The sequence below is a fragment of the Eptatretus burgeri genome, chromosome 2, assembly GCF_056783735.1.
Source record: "Eptatretus burgeri isolate ZD-2024b chromosome 2, Ebu_testis_v1, whole genome shotgun sequence".
In the NCBI taxonomy this organism is placed as follows: domain Eukaryota; kingdom Metazoa; phylum Chordata; class Myxini; order Myxiniformes; family Myxinidae; genus Eptatretus; species Eptatretus burgeri.
The window spans coordinates 127509303-127527671 of record NC_140962.1 but is presented as its reverse complement, the minus strand read 5'-3'; the positions used below and the strand labels follow the sequence as shown (position 1 = coordinate 127527671).

General features: G+C 32.9%; 1 long non-coding RNA gene across 1 annotated transcript; it reads right to left on the bottom strand.

Moving 5' to 3' along the window:
• Positions 1–16379: 16379 nt before the first annotated feature.
• On the bottom strand, positions 16380–18231 carry LOC147033052 (uncharacterized). Its single transcript, XR_015055435.1, has 4 exons — positions 17307–18231; positions 17056–17213; positions 16839–16896; positions 16380–16543 (listed from the first exon to the last, which is right to left on the bottom strand). It is a non-coding gene; the product is annotated as an uncharacterized LOC147033052 (long non-coding RNA).
• Between the last annotated feature and the right edge of the window lie 138 nt (positions 18232–18369).

The window sequence follows — 18369 nt, the reverse complement described above, 5'->3', positions numbered from 1 at the left end:
TATCTAAAATAAATCTTATCATCAAAGGCTCCTAATGTCTTTTTATTTACTACTTCACTATATATCTTATGCTAATAACTTCTTATTGTATTCATTTTCCGATATTATTCTTTCTTATTCATCAAACAATTATAATAATTTCTAAAAGTTATTGATTTCTTTATTATATCTTTCTTTATTCCCTTTAACCTTTTATCAATCTGTTCACCATACTGATAAGAATATGCCTTTGCTCTCAATCCAATAAACTCACTCATTACTTTTCCACCCTTCTCATCCTTAAACTTACCAATAACCTTTTCATTCTTTTTTGAAAATAACTCGCTCTTCTTACTAAAATTACTTCTATCATATACTCCAATATTTTTCTTCATATCTTTATAAACATCATTAGTTTTTATTTCTCGAATAAAACTATCAGTGTCCATACACAACAATGAAACATTTTCACCACACTCTTTCTTTAAGTCATGATACAAATAATCATGCATGAATATCTTTAATAAATCAAGAACTGCTGTTCCAATATAAATTGGTTTATCCATGACAATACTTTCCTTTCTCATATGAATAGCAGAAAAGGTCTGAAAAAACCTCTTCTCTCTCAAAACTTGGTTTATTTATCAATCTAGAAGCTTCTTTCCAAGATGTTGCGAATGTAATGTTTTGTCTGTTTCTAACATTTTCCATAGTCTTTCCAAATACTCTTTCTTTACATCCTCTAACTTATTCATTATTTACAACTACAGTATTATTCATTAATTTATAAAAGTCCCCTTCAAATTTTACTTTTGTATTTGCTCTCATATCTGTATTGAATTTAATATACTTTTTCATCCAAGGACTTTGTTTAAATTTTAAAACTCTATGAATTTTAGCTGCTCTCAACCCAGCAGATAAATATTGTCTCAAGTTCCTTTGATGCAAAACATATCCCTCTTTATCATAGAATGTTGTTAATAACTTTTCTGTTGATTTACCTTTAATATTAAAACTTTTATGATAATCACTTAACCATTCTTTCTTTGGGATTTCTTTCTCACATGCAAAAGGAAGGTCTTTATGCTTATTATGAAGATCACTCGGGTACCTCAAATCAACTTCAAAATAATAACCTTCTTCTTCCTCACTCAATTCCTCTTGAGAAGAAATAACAACATTCATCAAAGCCTTTTCATAATCCTTTTCTTCCACCCACTCTAATTTACCATAAGGCAGAGATTGAGACATTGCCCATCCATACAAATTATTAGCATCAAAATACATCAAATAATTACTATATTTTTCACTCTCATAATTTGGAAGATATTTATTATTTGCTTTAGCATATCTTTTTGAACATACTTGTGATATTCCACCTCTCTTAGACTTCTCAATCATCAAAAGCATATCTACATCACTGATTAAATCTATATCTTGTTTTGTCATTTTCAACATTGCACTCCAAGCTGAACCAGGGCCTGTGAAATAGTGGGCAGGATCTAATCCATAACAATTTTTATTATGACAGAGTGATCTAAAAGCTTCAAACACATCAGCGAACAATAAAACATCTGTTTTTAGATATGTCATGATATTCTCCAAGGTTCTTTATCTTAAATATTTTCCAAATTTCTTGTACGTGTTTATATTCCTTATCACTTATCTCTTCTTCATAAAGGTTATTCTAGAAACTTTCTTTTGAAGGAAGTTGTGTTTCTTTAAATCTCATAAATGAATCCATATAATCATAAGGAAAATTCCCTTGTTCTTACTTGTAAGATTCTTACTTGTAAGAATTTTCTCTTTACTTTGAATTTCATTCCTTTGAATTTCCTCTCTCGTTAGAATTCCCTCTTTAATCAGAATTTCATATCAAATCAGAATTTCCCCTTTAGTTAGAATTTCATTCATTGTTCGAATTTTCTTTATAATTAGAATTTCATCTTCATTAAGAATTTCTTCATTAATTTCCTCATTAATTAGAATTTCCTCTTTACTATGAATTCTCTCTTTAATCTGAATTTCCTCTTTAGTTAGAATTTCCTCTTTTGGAAAGAATGAATTAAGATTTGGAAAAGAGCCCATGGAGCTTAGATTTGATGCGAGGTTGGCTCGTGGTGTTCCCATAAACTTGTAAGAATCTAGAAACCTAATACGAGTTTAAGGTTTTGTGAATATCATTTTTGTAAAATGAAATATACTTTTGACTTGTGTTTGTTATAGCAGAAATATTCCTTGGTGTTTTTGAAAGTTCATTTATAAATAAATGTGTATCATAGTTGGCGCTGTTGTGAAGAAGAAGAAAGACTGGAATAACAGAAGGTAATTTATAATTAAGATGACAACAGGAATGAGCGGGACCTCTATATTTACCAGTAAGATGACTATGATCCCGAACTTTGGACTCCTCAATTTCCTCCTCACAAATATGACAGATATTGTTCTTTCTAAATTCTAATTTTTCTTATTCGGTTAATTTCACAAGTTCATTTGTTTCTTTCATTAATTTAGTTAGTCTTACACAATCCTTTTCTAATCGTTTTACAAACTCTTGTGAAGCTTTTTTTACACTTTAATGTTCAAGTTTATTTTACTTTTCTCCAACAGATGATTTGATATAATAACAGAAACCACAAGGAATATGTTTTTGATATTTATTTGTACGTGATTCTTTTGGATTAGGAGAAGCAGTATTTATCTTTTTTGGGATACATTCAAAATCAGCATAAATCACAAATGGGTGCCTGATAGATTTATTATAATCTTCAAAAGAAATCTTTTCACCAGGTTTAGGCATTGTAATTACAGGTGATTTATGATTACTACAATATTTTGAATGTTGTTCGAATCGTTCTTTTGTATGAAATGAATTAAGACATCGCTTACAAGGATATATTTTGTTGGCTGTTCTGAATACCTGAGAAGAGATTAATCTTGATAAGTTATTGATGTATGTGTAATGTGAATTCTTTCCAACACTAAAATATAAAAGATCAATGTGTGTTTCTTCATTTTTATAGTTGTTTGAAATTTTTAATATTTGAACTTGGTTTTGTATCCATTAATCCATACACATTGATAGAAAGATTATTCTTTTTCTCAAATTTAGGAATATCTGTTAGTGGCATTGGAAATTTAAAATCTTTAATGTCCAAGGTATTCTCATATTTCATATATTGTTTTACTCTTTCTGAATTACTTAAAATTTTGGTGGATGTAAGTGAGCAAGAACAGACCAGAGAAAAGATTTATTATCATTGTTCTTAATATTAACAACTGCCTTCTTTAGTTTTATTTCTTTTGGTAATTCAATATAAGAAGAAGCTTTAAGAGGGTTTGATTTTAGAATGTGTATATCTAAAAAGATGATTTTTTTAATATTGAATCCACTTCCTACCACTGTATTATCAACATCCTCCTCTTGTCTTGATAGTTCTTCATAAACCCCACTATTCAAAAAATCTTGAAATGATGTTATAAAATGAAGACCTGTTCTCATATAAGGAGTATGTTCTTCATCTTGTCTTTTCATATTCATTTTCACTCCCATATAAAACTTTAAAGTTTTCATTTCTTTTAATGTCTTTTTAATAAATTTTTCAACATCGGGTTTCACTATTTCAATTGATTCAGCTATTGATGATGGACCGGGTTCTCCAAATTGAAAAATCCTTATTTTTATATGCCCTTTAAATGCCCCATCAGTGTTTTTAATATAATAGTCTCCCTTTACTTTAAACTCATTTTTCTTGTGTTTTTGTGATTGAAGATGTTTATTATAACTACTCTTCAAAACATCCTTTGAACAGATATCACAATGTTTTCTTTCCAACTCAAGAGGAGATATTTGATGAAATGGATTAAATGTGTGTTTGTTGGTTCGGAGGTGTTTTCTATAATGTTTATATTCGTGATTACAAACATCGCAGTACGTTGTATTCACCATATTTATAGAATAAAACTTTGCTTAAACTAAAATTTTATTGATGAAAATTTCGTTTAATTTATAGGTGAATCTGTGCTTAAAAACATTTTATCCTCCAACTTTTTCACTTAATAAATACAATGTTTCAAGACACAAAAGACAAGTTTCAATCAATCTCTTCATCTGTTAAAGATACTGAGAAATATGTCAAGGATGTAAAATTGAACAAAGATAAATACAACAACTATTGGATAAAAACTATTATGGTAAATAATATGAGTTCTTCAATTTCCTTCAGTGGAAGGGCTTTTAGTATACCTGGTAGAACATCAATTAAAGTATCTCTAACAAAAGTTTCTCCTCTCCTTCTAGTAATATATTCAAAAGTAGAAAAAGCAATGAAACAAGAAAAAGTATCAAAGAACAAAAACCTTATGGATGAAGCTTTAGAAAGAAAAGATAAGACCATCTGTAATATGCAAGGAGAAATTTGTATTTTTTTCAACAACCCTAAAGATGTAAATCCTGATGAAATAAAGGATGTTAATATATCAGGTGAAATGACATTTCGTTCAATAGTAGTTAACGATAATTTTAAAATTACCTTTAATATAAAAAATGTTGTCGTTGAATCTGATAATGAAAAAAAGTATATCGATATCGATGGTAATATACAACTGAAAGTATAGATGAATTTCAGTTTAAGTAAAGTTTTACTTTATAAATATGCTCGACTTTCCTGATTCTTCATATGACAAATTTGAGAATTGTTCTGCGTGTGAAAGAGGGGGATTAAACACAGTCAAAAGCCTATAAACAATGTATATTCTGTGATTATCTTCTAATTAATGATAATAAAAAATATAAAAAGGAAAATAATTCTTTTAGATTTACACCAAAAATGAATTACTTTACAAGATTGATTAGAGAAATGAATGTAAAGTATGAGGGTGATAACACACCTTTCCTTACAAGGGAAGAAACTGAACGTATAAGAGAAATGTTCAAAGGATTGTTGTTATATATTATTCATGGATGTAATTTTCAGGGAAATATCAACACAAGATATTGTATAAATAAAATAATGGATTATCTTGAAATTAAACCTGAACTTAGGATAAAATATAGAGTTTCTAAAAAAGCCAATAATAAATTAAATAACTTGTTTTCTAAATATATAAATGAATGATTTTTTACCTATTTGGGAAAATAAGATAAAATTTAACAACCATAAAAATCTCCCAAATTCATTAAGATGTCTCATAGTTGGTTTAAGTGGATGTGGAAAAACCTGCTTACTTTTAAAAATGCTCCTCACTCCCAACTTTTTAGATTATGATAATTTAATAATTTTCACAAAGTCGAGTTTTCAACCAGAGTATCAACTACTCTCACAAGGTTTTAATGCTGGTCTTCAAAAAGAAGATATAATCGGTTTATTTAAACGTCAAAAAAACCTAAATGATTATAACATTGAAGATATAATTCAACTATTTTGTGATACACAGAGATGTAAAAAGAAATCAAATCCTATAACTTGTATTCTTAGTGATAATACGGATGATATACCGTCTCCCAAGATTTGGATAAATCAAAAAAGAACCTCGTTATCTTTGATGATTGTGTTAATGAGAGAAACCAAACGGTAATGGACAGCTACTACACAAGAGGGAGACATTCTTCTTGTAATTGTATTTATCTTAGTCAATCGTACTTTCAACTTCCTCGTCGTTCCATCAGAAACAATGCTAATACTTTTATTTTATTCAAGTTAAATTCAATAGATATCAATAATTTCTGGAGAGATAATTGTTCTACATTATGTAGTAAAAATAAATTTGAGGATTACATGAAGCACACGACTGAAAAATATAAATATATTGTTGTGAAACAAGATGAGATATTAAGGGATATATTTTTTGTTTTATAAACAATTACATATATAAATGACAACTATCATTATAAATCTTGTGGGTAAATCTGCTTCTGGAAAAAACTTTCATAAATCAAGGTTCTTGTGTAGTACAAATGAGAATATTGTAAATTTACTTAAAAAACACCCCGTGATACGCATTGTATCAACAACAACTAGAGCAATAAGACCTGGAGAAGTAAAAGGTGAAGATTATCACTATATTTCAGTGGAGGAACATATGCGATTGAGGAATGAAGGACAAATATTTGAGGAGGTTTCTCTTGGTACAACAAAATATTCACATTGTAAGAGTGAGTTAAGGAAACTAAAATCTGGTGGTGTTGGGATATTAGAAACTAATCCAGAAGGAACGAGACAAATTATTAAATATCTGAGCGGGGTGAAGATTTTATCATTCGGTTTTGATGTTGATGAAGAAACTCAACGCAAACGTATGAAAAGCAGAGATGCAAGTATTAGTGAAGAAGAAATTACAACTCGCATTAATGTTAATAAAGAATTTGATGAAATATTTAAAGAAAAGGATTTATTTGAACACATCTACTTGAATGATGAAGAAAAGGAAAATTTCCCTGTTAATCTTTACAATTCATTAAATGATATTTTACAATAAATAAATGGATACAAAAGAAAGAGCAAGAAGATTTAAGGAACATCAAGAGTTGGTTTCAAAAGTTGTAAAACAACAGGAAGACATAAAGAAGAAACGCAGACAGAAACTAACGGGCGAAGAAGCATTTGAAAGAAAACAAGAGAAATTTTTTAAACCACTTTTAAAAACTTCCCAAGAAAAAATGAAAGATGTTTCCACAGTTCCCACAGTAGAATATACTCCCAGAAAGCTTCAAATGTTAAAAGATTTCAGTCAAATGACGGAGGAAGAATTAGAGCATTTAGGAGAATTAGAATATGATGATGAAGGTTTATTTCAACAACTGGAAGAGATTAATCAACCCCCTGATTATATTGTGAATGCTGTTCAAAACAATGAATATTCAGCGGATTCAAAAACCAAAGCAGGACTCATTCCAACAGAACAACCAGCAATATTTCATCTTGTTCAAGAAAAGGTATTGATATTTAATGATGAATTAAGGTTCTTAAGTTCTGCTCAACCCCCTGTTAAACTAACTCCGAGATTAATGTTTCTTCTCACAAAAGATGGAAGACAAGGTTCAACTGTGAGGGATGAATCAAAGTATATTGATAAACCATTGGATATGGAAAATAATGATGATAGAGTATATATTGATTTGCTGAACACTCTAAATTATAAGGTTATTCTTTCTGGTAAAAGTAGGAAGAATGAGAAGGAGAAACACATTATTCAGGCTTTAAGTATCCTTGGTTCAGGTATTAGTTTTCTTCCAAATGACCCATCGCAATTAGTTAATAGACTGTTATTGTTGTTAGGCAGTAAGAAGGCTGGAAATAACAATTGTTTTAATGAAGCATCAGCCATTTTAGACCAGTTGATGAACATGAAAATAATTAATAAATCTCGATATAAAGACATTTTATCTCATATTAAATAAGATGAGAAGCACAATCCTGAGTTTTAATTTCACAACAAGCGACCACACATCTTCATTCCCATACCCACTACAACTTGACCCAACAAAAGAATATGAGGCATCTTTATTGTCCATGGAAACTTATAATACCTTATTTAATATAACCGAGAAAAATGACAAGTTTAGTTATAATCCGGGAAGTGGATACAAAACGATAACAGTCTCACCCCGAGCATACGAGATTTCTCAAATATCTTCCGAAATTGCTCGTCTTATGAAAGAACAGGGTGATGAACCAAAAAATATTGTTATAAACATTCAAAAACATACTTCAAAATCAACGATTAAAGTTAAAAATAACTACAAGGTTGATTTCACAATTGATAATTCATTTAGAGAGTTATTGGGTTTCTCCTCAAAAAAGATTGAAACTAATGGGACGTTTTACAGTGATAATGTCATTCAAATATCCTCAGGAATAAATTCGGTGTTAATTCACTGTGATTTGATTGATGGTGCTTATAATGATGGAAAAAAAACAAATACAATATTTTCATTCAGCGCATACTCAACCCCAATTGGTTATAAATTCAATATGGAACCTAAAAATTTGGTTTATCTACCTGTGTCAGGAAAAACCATACACAGAGTAAATTTTAGGATAACCGACCAAGATAATCGTGTGATTTCTTTTAATGGAGAAGTTATATCCATCAGAATTCACCTACGTGAAGTTTTCCAATAAATAAATACGATGGTTATTGTGAGGAAACACGAGTTGGGAAAATATAAAATAATTACAGGGGATGGGATGTTCCTTTCCCCGTACTACAAGGGTGAAGGTATGTATCTTGGTAGAGGATACTATAAACCTAAGAGACAAAGGGGTGTCGGACATCAATTTAGAGGAGATGGGATAATTGATACTCTCATGGGTATTGGTTCAACTATTCTTAAACATAAAGACCTAATTGGTTCAACTGCTTCTGCTGTGGGAAATGTAGCAGGTGCTGTAAAGAGTATAAAAGATGCTCAGAAGGAATCTCATAAATTACAAGCAATAAAAGAAATTAAGAAAGGTAAAACTCAGTTGTCCCCCCAAGAACGACCGAAAATAATTCAAATACTTGGATCAGGGTTTCAAAAGTTTTAACATCTTTTTTCCTAAATAAATACAAGTATGGAAGCAATTGATAGTATCTATGATTTGGATGATACTATTATTATCTCAAACTCCACTAAAAAAGAAGATTACTTCAAGGTAAATGCAATAACTTGAACAGACTGGAATACAAATGGTACAAAAAGTTTTGAAATAAATAATCAACAAACCTATTTGAATCTCTCCGAAAGTTTCTTGTTGTGTAAATTTAAATTCACTAAGGCTGGGAATAACACAAACGCTACACTTGTAAATGATTTCTTCTGGAAAATGTTTGATAGTGTGCGATTGTATATTGGAACACAAGAAATTGAAGCGGTTGATTATGTCTCTGCTGTATCTGAAATGATGAAATTTACACTCTATACATTCAGTGATAGAATGGGAAAGGGGTCTGTCAAAGGTTTTATACCTGATATGTCAACGGGAACAAACACAGACCCTGGATATATTCAAAGGAAAGGAATGTATAATGATGATACAAAAGCAGAAAATAGTTTTACTGTGGCAGTTCCTCTTAAAGGTATATTTGGATTTTGTGATTATGATAAAGTTCTGTATGGTCTTAAAATTAGATTTCAACTACAAAGGAATGATAATGAAAATAGATTGCTTTTTGGTGTTGGTAGTGCTTTTGGTGAACAGAATAAATTTGTAATTGAGGAGATGAGTTGGTATATCAGTGAATATACTCCTAATCTTAAAACAGAAGAGATGTTGAATCGAAGACTTAACTCAAAGAAACCACTCAGTGTATCATACCTCAAAAGAAGATGTCAACACGTTAAACTCAATCAAACTACTTACACGTGGAATTTGGGTGTTCTGGAAGGAAAGCCACGATATCTGTGGATGATTTTTAAAAAGCCAGATGGTGATACTGCGACTGATAAGAATAATGCATTGAGTGATAATGCTAAGGTGAAACAACTTCGCGTTTCTCTAGATGGAACATTTTACCCACGAGATAGATTGGAAATTAATTGGGAAAAAAATGATTTTGCTGAAGCATACAAGTCTTACCAAAAGGTGTGTGAAAGTAATGGAAATAAAGAACCTATTTTGGATATGACAGCATTTAAAAGTTTGTATACAATCTATGCGTTTGACCTGAGCGCTCAAAAGGAAACTATAAAGTCTAATCGAGTGGATACTTCCCTATACATTGAAAGAGGAGAGAGTGAAGAAGTTGATACATATTGTTTGCTTTTGGAAGAAACAGAATTGCAGATTAATACAGATAATGGTGTGATGATTAGTCTCACATAATTTTTTGTTAAATAAATGAGTGGCAAAGTACCAACTGGGGTATATGTTAATCAAATCAATCTTCATAAACTATCATCTTGTGTTCAAAATCAAAAGCCTTGTACGATTAACGTTAATACAATTCAGAGAAAAGGAGCAGTAAGAATTGATGTTTTGCTCACAAGAGAACAGGTTAAAATCTTGAATGACACTGGCTCACTTAAAATTAAAATGACAAAACCAATGTTGAAAAAATATTCAATAAGAGAGACGAGTGGAGGATTTCTCCCATTTCTAATTCCTTTATTTGCTGGTTTAAGTGCGGTTGGAGCATTGACGGGTGGTATTTCAACAGCGGTGAAAACTGCCAATGAAAGGAAGGCTCAACTCCAGGCTCAAATAGAATTGGAAAGACATAACAAAGAGTTGGAGAAACAAATTAGTGGAAGTGGTGTAATTGTAGATTTTGCTGAAAAACTTGAAGGTCTGCCTGATAAAGCGAGATTGTTAGTTGGAGATATGCTTTCTTCTATAGCACAAGCAGGTGTAAAATTAACGAAAAGAGGTAATGGATTATATCTTTCTAATAAATAAATGAGCATTGATGAGTGGTTAAAAGAATTTGGAAAGAATACAACATCAAATTTACAACTTGCCAAATATTGTAAGAAATTAAAAATTCATAATGTGGTTATTTGTATGAGAGATGAATTAACAAATATGCCGAAACATACAAAGAATATTATTATGAACTTAGAAGATAATGATGGGAACGGTTCTCATTGGGTTTGTATTTTTAATAGTCAAGACAAATATTATTTTGATAGTTTTGGTCTTCCACCACCTGTTGAAGTCATAAAATTCTTACAGAATGGTGTTTATCAAACATTTCAAGTCCAAGAATTAAATTCCAAGTGTTGTGGTCAATTATGTCTATATGTGTTATTTCAACTCAACAAAAATAAAAAATTTTATGATATTATTTTTAATCTAATATAAATGACATGTTGGTAAAGATGGTTCTATCTTTGGTGTATCTCAAGAACTGGATATTGATTTATCAAATTATTATACAAAGGCACAGGCTGAACGACATAAATATAATATAAACAAAAATATTAACATGAAAAATGCTTATAAATTAAAAAATTATCCAAGCCCAACTGACGCGAATGACTTGGTGAGATTAAGCGATTTATCACAATATATATATACTTAAATAAAACGGCTGTGTATTCCAAAGATACAGAAGTGTTGATATTATCTCCAGGTCATACAGAATTCACAGTTCGAATTAAAATAAATTTTTATAAAGAAGGGATTATCGTTTGTATGAGAATAGAACAATGGGGGTATGATATGAATGATTTAGGGTATAATTGGTCATTTAAAATTAACCTCGAAGACCTGGAGCAATTAAATCAGTCTCGTAAGGAAGAATATTATGCACTTGGTATCGAGAATGAGTTTTGTGGAGCCACGATTAGTAAACAACAAATAAAAGAATTTAATAAGGGTAAATATAATAATGGTTTTGCCCTTGTTTATCTCATGAAAACAGAAAAAACAGGATTATATATAATAAGTAAGGAAATACAAAATGATTTAACTATGGGAAGATGGGGAGGTGTTTCGTGCCATAATATTATTCTAACATATATTTCTAATACATAAATGACAGCAAGAAGGCTTCAAGAAAATTATCATTTCTGTGTCCAAGCATACCTTCAAGAAAAGGGTATTCGTTATTTTAATAAATATGTTCTACAACATAAGAATGAGGTATTTTCAATAAAAGATTGGCATTATGCTGATGTTGATAAACCGACAACTTTAGATTTAATTAGAATGTTAAATAATGAAAAAATTATAAGGTTAAGAAAAGCTAAGGCTCTTTTAGAAATTCAAAAGAAATTTTATTGGTTTCCTGTTGTAAAAAAAATTATTTTGGATACAGGAATAACAAGAAATCCTGATGAATATATGTATAATATTCTATGGGGTGTAAACGATTCAAGGATAGTAAGGGATGAGGAAGGAGTTGAAGAAGAGAGGGAAGAGGAGGAAAAGGAGAAGGAGGAGAGGGAGAAGAAAGAGAAGGAGGAAAAGGAGAAGAGAGAGAAGGAGGAAAGAGAGAAGAGAGAGAGGGAGAAGAAAGAGAAGGAGGAAAGAGAGAATAGAGAGAGGGAGGAAAGGGAGAAGAAAGAGAAGGAGGAAAAGGAGAAGAACGAGAAGGAGGAAAGAGAGAAGAGAGAGAGGGAGGAAAGAGAGAGAATGAATAAATATCAAAATATGGAAACCAGTGAGATTCAAAAAAGATTGGTGGTATTACAGAAAATAACTCAACCCACCGAGGAGGAAAACAAAGAATTGACAAGTCTATTTGCAATACTTTCGACAAGACTATTAGCATCGACAAGATATGGATTTTAATTCAAGTTTTTCATTTTTTTTTTCTTAAATAAATGGAGGAGAGAGTGAAGGCATTTCTGAGGATTCTTTATGTTTTAAAAATTAAGATTCAAATGTGCATGTTGGAAACTAAAAAGGTTTTTGCACTCTGCAGGAATTTTTCTCAAAAATAAATGAGTTATTGTCTCAAATGTAAAAAGAAAACTAATACTAAAAATATTTCATATATTAAAAGTAAAAATAACAGGGTTATACAAAAAGGTATATGTTCGGTGTGTGGTTCAAAAAAAAATCAATCTATCTCCAAACACAAACTCGGAGGAGATATACAAAAGTTTTTATCAGGAAGTAAATTTACAACTACTGGAATACCAGGGGAATTACATCTTCCAGGGTATTCTTTCTGTGGTCCAGGCACAAACTTGGATAAAAGATTAGATGAGGCAGACAATCCTAAATCCTGGAGTAAACCAATCAATAGAGTTGATGAAGTGTGCATGAGACACGATATTGATTATGGGAATACCACAACGTTGGAAGAAAAGCATGAAGCCGATAGAGAAATGTTGTATAATTTGTCTCTGATACAAAATCCAACCTTGAGAGAAAAATTTGATAGGTTCATCGTGAAGAAGATGATTAGTGCTAAATTGAAACTTGGACTTGGAAATTCAAAAAACTTTTAGGCTCTAATGATGCCATTAAGACTGAAGAGCAATTAGCTGATGAATTACATAAAGCAATATTCACAAAGTTTCAGAGAAGGAAAGTTTATTCCAAGGAAGTTGATTATATCTGGTCTGCTGATTTGATTGAACTCAATAATGATAAGGGGTACAAGTATGCTTTAACCGTTATTGATTTGAGGAGTAGATATGCGTGGGTTGTCCCTTTAAAAAACAAAACAGGTAATACTCTTATGTTAGCTTTTCAACAGATATTTAATAAAAGTAAGAGAAAACCTAAAAAATTGTGGACTGATGAGGGTAGAGAGTTTTATAACAAGACATTTATGAATTTTCTAAAAAATAACAGTATTACATTATACAGTACCTTTAATGAAGGGAAGGCAGTTGTTGTTGAACATTTTAATCGTACCTTAAAATAGAGACTATATAAAAAATTCACACAACTCGGTTCACAACAATGGTCATCTTTTATTCAGGATATTGTGGATAAGTATAATGACACGATTCACACGTCAACAAATATGAAACCATCAGAAACATTTACAAAATTAAAATATGAAAAAGAGATTAATGTCAGAAAACCTAAGTTCAAAGTTGGTGATATCGTAAGAATATATAGGTGGAAATCTCATTTTGAAAAGGGTTTTACTGAACGATGGACGAAAGAACTTTTTAAAATTGTTGATGTAATAGATACGGTTCCTTGGACTTATAAAATATATGATTTGGAAGGGGAAGAGATTTTAGGTTCATTTTATTCACAGGAATTACAAAAGACAAAACTAAGCAGATAATACACCTTTGTGAACACTAGAGGGACAAGTCCGAGGTGTACAAGTATATAATGTGTGTCAAGGGGTGGACGTTCTTAGATCTGTGAACCCCAAACACAGAATCCTCAACTGAATGGTCAAGGCTTAACTTTTGTTTGTGTGTGTGTGTGTGCAATGGGAGCAATAGGTTGGCGCTTCACTCCCTCCTACTATACACCGTTGTGGACACTCGAGGGCCAAGTCCGAGGTGTATAACAGTATATAATGTGTCAAGGGGTGGACGTTCTTAGATCTGTTAACCCCAAACACAGAATCCTCAACTGAATAGTCAAGGCTTAACTTTTGTTTGTTGATGTGTATGTGTGTGTGTGTGTCCCAACCCTCACATTCAAAATCTCAACCCCAACCCTCACATTCAAAATCTCAACCCCAACTCAATCCTCACCCAACACAATGTCTTTTTCAAAATGAGATTTCCACATATATATATATATATATATATATATATATATATATATATATATATATATATATATATATATATTTTACGTTTTTTTTTTTTTCTCTTCTTCCAATTCTGTCTTTTAAGGCTTTCAGGTTTGATAACATAGAAAGAGGGAGTAAGAACTTTCTTGATAGGTTTAAATCCCAAAGAGTGGTAGCATTTCAAGTCTTCAAAATAAACCCAACTTTCCAAGTCTCCAAGGTAGTTATTTAAACCATCAAGGCAGAGCCCATTTACTGATTTTTTTCAAAATTTGTGAGTCTCCAAGGTAGTTCCCATATTTAGAACCATCTTGGCAGAACCCTTTTCCTGAGTCTCCAAGGTAGTTATTTAAACCATCAAGGCAGAACTCATTTACTGATTTTTTTCAAAATTTGTGAGTCTCCAAGGTAAAACTTGTATTCTGGCTCATCAACGTATAACTTGTTCAGTGGGTATTGTCTTGATAACTCACAATGAGTACTATTGCTGTAAAACTCTTTTTCAGGATTTTGCTGGTCTCCAAGGTATAACTCTTTGGTTGGGTCATCAAGGACGAACTCGTTCTGTAGGTCTTGGTCGCTCATAAGGTCTTCAACCAAGCCAACAATTTCGCCCCAAGTTGTAGCAAAAGCAGTATTTTCATTTCGTATTTCAGACACAATTTCCTGTGAAAGAAAATAATAATGTATTAATTAAGTTATTTAATTATTAAATGAGTATGCTTCAATCAAAGTTTGAAAATAGGAAAATAAAAATCTTACCTCAACAGATAAGAGGTTTGAATCCAGTTCATCAACTTGAAGGTTTAGTTCCATACAAGACAGAGAGTTCCAGGCAAGCACACAGCACACCATTGCCAGCAAAAACAAATGTTTAAAATGGAGCCTGGGTTTGAAGCTTTTATAGAGAAAGACTGGTGGGTGTGGTTTCCTTTGGAAATTCCCTGGGCAAGCCTAGGCAAGCCTTCATTGGGAAATTTTTCAAAACCATAACATCCTGTAATTTTCTAGTGATTTCTTTGTGAGTCAGAGATGAACTGGAAATGATGTAAGAGTGGGCGGGGCTAAGCAAAAGTAGGCGGGGCTTAGGAAAAGTGGGCGTGGCTTAGAAAAATACCTTATGAAAAGTGGGCGGAGCTTAGCAAAAGTGGGCGGGGCTTAGGAAAAGTGGGCGTGGCTTAGAAAAAATACCTCATGAAAAGTGGGCGGAGCTTAGCAAAGTGGGCGGGGCTTAGAAAAAGTGGGCGTGGCTTAGAAAAAAATACCTCATGAAAAGTGGGCGGGGCTTAGAAAAAGTGGGCGTGGCTTAGAAAAATACCTCACGAAAAGTGGGTGTAGCTTAGCAAAAGTGGGCGGGGCTTAAAGAAAAGTGGGCGGGGCTTAACAAAAAAATAACCTGTGGCTCAGGAGGTGGTCAAACAAGAGCATTAAGAGAAGTTTATCATTTCGTAATGGCACAAAAGGGGTATCTTAAAAAATATAAAGATTCAAATGTTTTGTTTGTCAATGTTTTAGATGGGGATTATTGTGCAAAGAAAATTAAACTATTGAAGGAATTTGAGAATGAACAAATCTTTATAGGTTCAATGAGTGAGCTGTTCAACCCCCAGGTGTTCAATTCAATGAGGTTCAACCTCCAGGTTAAAAGGGGAGACAAATAAATATACCTTGGGATAAAAAGGGGGTTTATTTTTAGGGAAAAAAAAAGGGAATCGCTGAAAATCCCCCATTCATTTACATGGGGAAAAGTGAGCCAGAATCAGTATTCTTACCCTACTCACATCAGCCTCATCCATATAAACCCCTCCCACATAAACCCTGCCCACACAAACCCCACCCACATAAACCCTGCCCACACAAACCCCACCGAAGCCCCCACCCACATAAACCCTGCCCACACAAACCCCACCGAAGCCCCCACCCACATAAACCCCTCCCACAAAGCCCCGCCCACATAAGCCCCACCAAATCCCCGCCCACATAAACCCCTCCCACACAAGCCCCTCCCACACAAGCCCCACCCCCCTCATCCCCCCCTGTCCCCCCCCCCCTTTGGCCCACCACCTCCCTCATCCCCCCCCCACCCTTCCCCACGCACACACAGGGAGAGGGGGGGTGGGGTGAGGGGGTGATGGGTCGTTGGGGAAGCGCACCTAGCCCCCCTCCCTCCCCCTCTCTCCCCCTCTCTCCCCCTCTCTCCCCCCACTCTCCCCCTCCCACCCCCTCCCTCCCCCTCCCTCCCCCCTCCTCTTCATGTCTTGATTCTTTTTTTGTAATTCAAAATCAAGTAATTGTAAACAAAACAAATATAATTAATCAAAATTGAAAATATAAAATATTCATTTGCGAGAATGTATAATCTTTCCCAGCAATCTTCTTCAGATGTCTTGTGATTTGGAAACTCAGACACCATATTCTGTTTTGAAGCAAAAAGTGGATAATAACTCGGTTTTATAAAGATAATTACATGGTAATATTAATAAAACTGTTGTTGGTTTTAAGTTCAAGCCTCGTTGACCACTGAATTAACACACCAGGAGGCTGACTCAGCCTGTCATCCTTCCAAGGCCAATAAAATGAATTCCAGTGCACTGGCATAACCGCGTCCAAACTAATGATGCAACCAACATAAGGTGACATTCCAAAGAGAGAGTGATATTAATAAAAGAATAAATAAACAAATAACTTAATAATAATTCAGAAACATTTACCTCCAGAAAATCATGTGTTGTATCAGATTGCTTCAACAGCTTATGTTGTGTGATCGAGCTGAAAAAAATAAAATAATGAGTCAAGGGTATAGATGGAGAGACAGGCAGAGAGAGGTAGGTGGAAAGACAGAGAGACAGACAGAGAGACAGACAGACATGGACAGACACACACACACACACACACACACACACACACACACACACACACGTATCTCACCGTTGGTTTAATGCATTCGAGGTCAGAGGCGGTGATAAGACTTCGTACCAGTCATTAAAAATGTTTTTCAATTCTCTTCTAAGATCATTGACGTCTTCAATAAGAGCATTAATTTCATGCACTTCATCGTGATATGTAAACTCCACTTCTTCCAAGTACTTGCCAGGAAAACAAAAAAAATCAGGATAATCACGATTAAATTTATAATTAATTGCTTCATCGTTCAAAGAGGAACCCATACACAAGCTTACCAACTTTGTGGTGAGCTGTTTTCTTCGTCGGAAGAAAGAGAGTCCATGTCTCAGTTTTTTTACTATTGGTTCAAGGTGGCAAAAAGATCAGAGGCCGTGATAAGACTTCCTCTTCAATAAGAGCATTAATTTCATGCACCTCGTCGTGATATGTAAAACTGCTCTTCTTCCTCGGACCTGCCAGGAAAAAATATATATATATCAGAATTATCACAAATTAATTTATAATCAATTGCTTCATCGTTCAAAGAGGAACCTATACACAAGCTCACCAACTTTGTGGTGAGCTGTTTTCTTCCTCGGAAGAAAGATCGTTCATGTCTCAGTTTTAAAAATGAAAATCTCATCTGGCAGAAACTTTATCTGGCGAATCACTTATAAGGCAACGATGAGGAAATTGCCTAATCATCGGGAGTGGCCACAGGAAATGATGCTTCGGGCGAGACAGGTTGGAAAATAATTGGGCGATATATTCTCAAATTGTATGAATCATTTTCAAAACGTACTTAAAATGCCCTAAAATAATTTTGATGAAACTTATGTTTAAAAGCCTGTTAGTGTTCTGATTTAAAATATAAACACGAGGCCTTGTCTCTCACAGAGAAGTTTCTATTTTTTCACAGCATGACTGTCCAAAAACACTTCCTCATTTTCATGGCATGAACTGAAAACATTTGAAACAAAATTTGTTTATGGCGTGGTTTATGCAAAACAATGATATGCAACTCAGGAGGTGGTCAGATGAGATCATTAAGAGAAGTATATCATTTCATCATGACACAAAAGGGGTATCTTGAAAAATATAAAGATTCAAATGTTTTATTTTTAAATATTTTAGATGGGGATTATTGTGCAAAGAAAATTAAACTATTGAAGGAATTTGAGTATGAACAAATCTTTATAGGTTCAATGAGTGAGCTAAACAATATGCACTGGTTATTTGAAAAAGAGTGTCCCTCGGCTTACATGTTTCAGATATTTCTTCAGAATCACCTTTAACAAATCACATTACTACTTTGCTACTTGAACAAGTCTTTATCTTGTTGCATTGGTTATTTGAAGA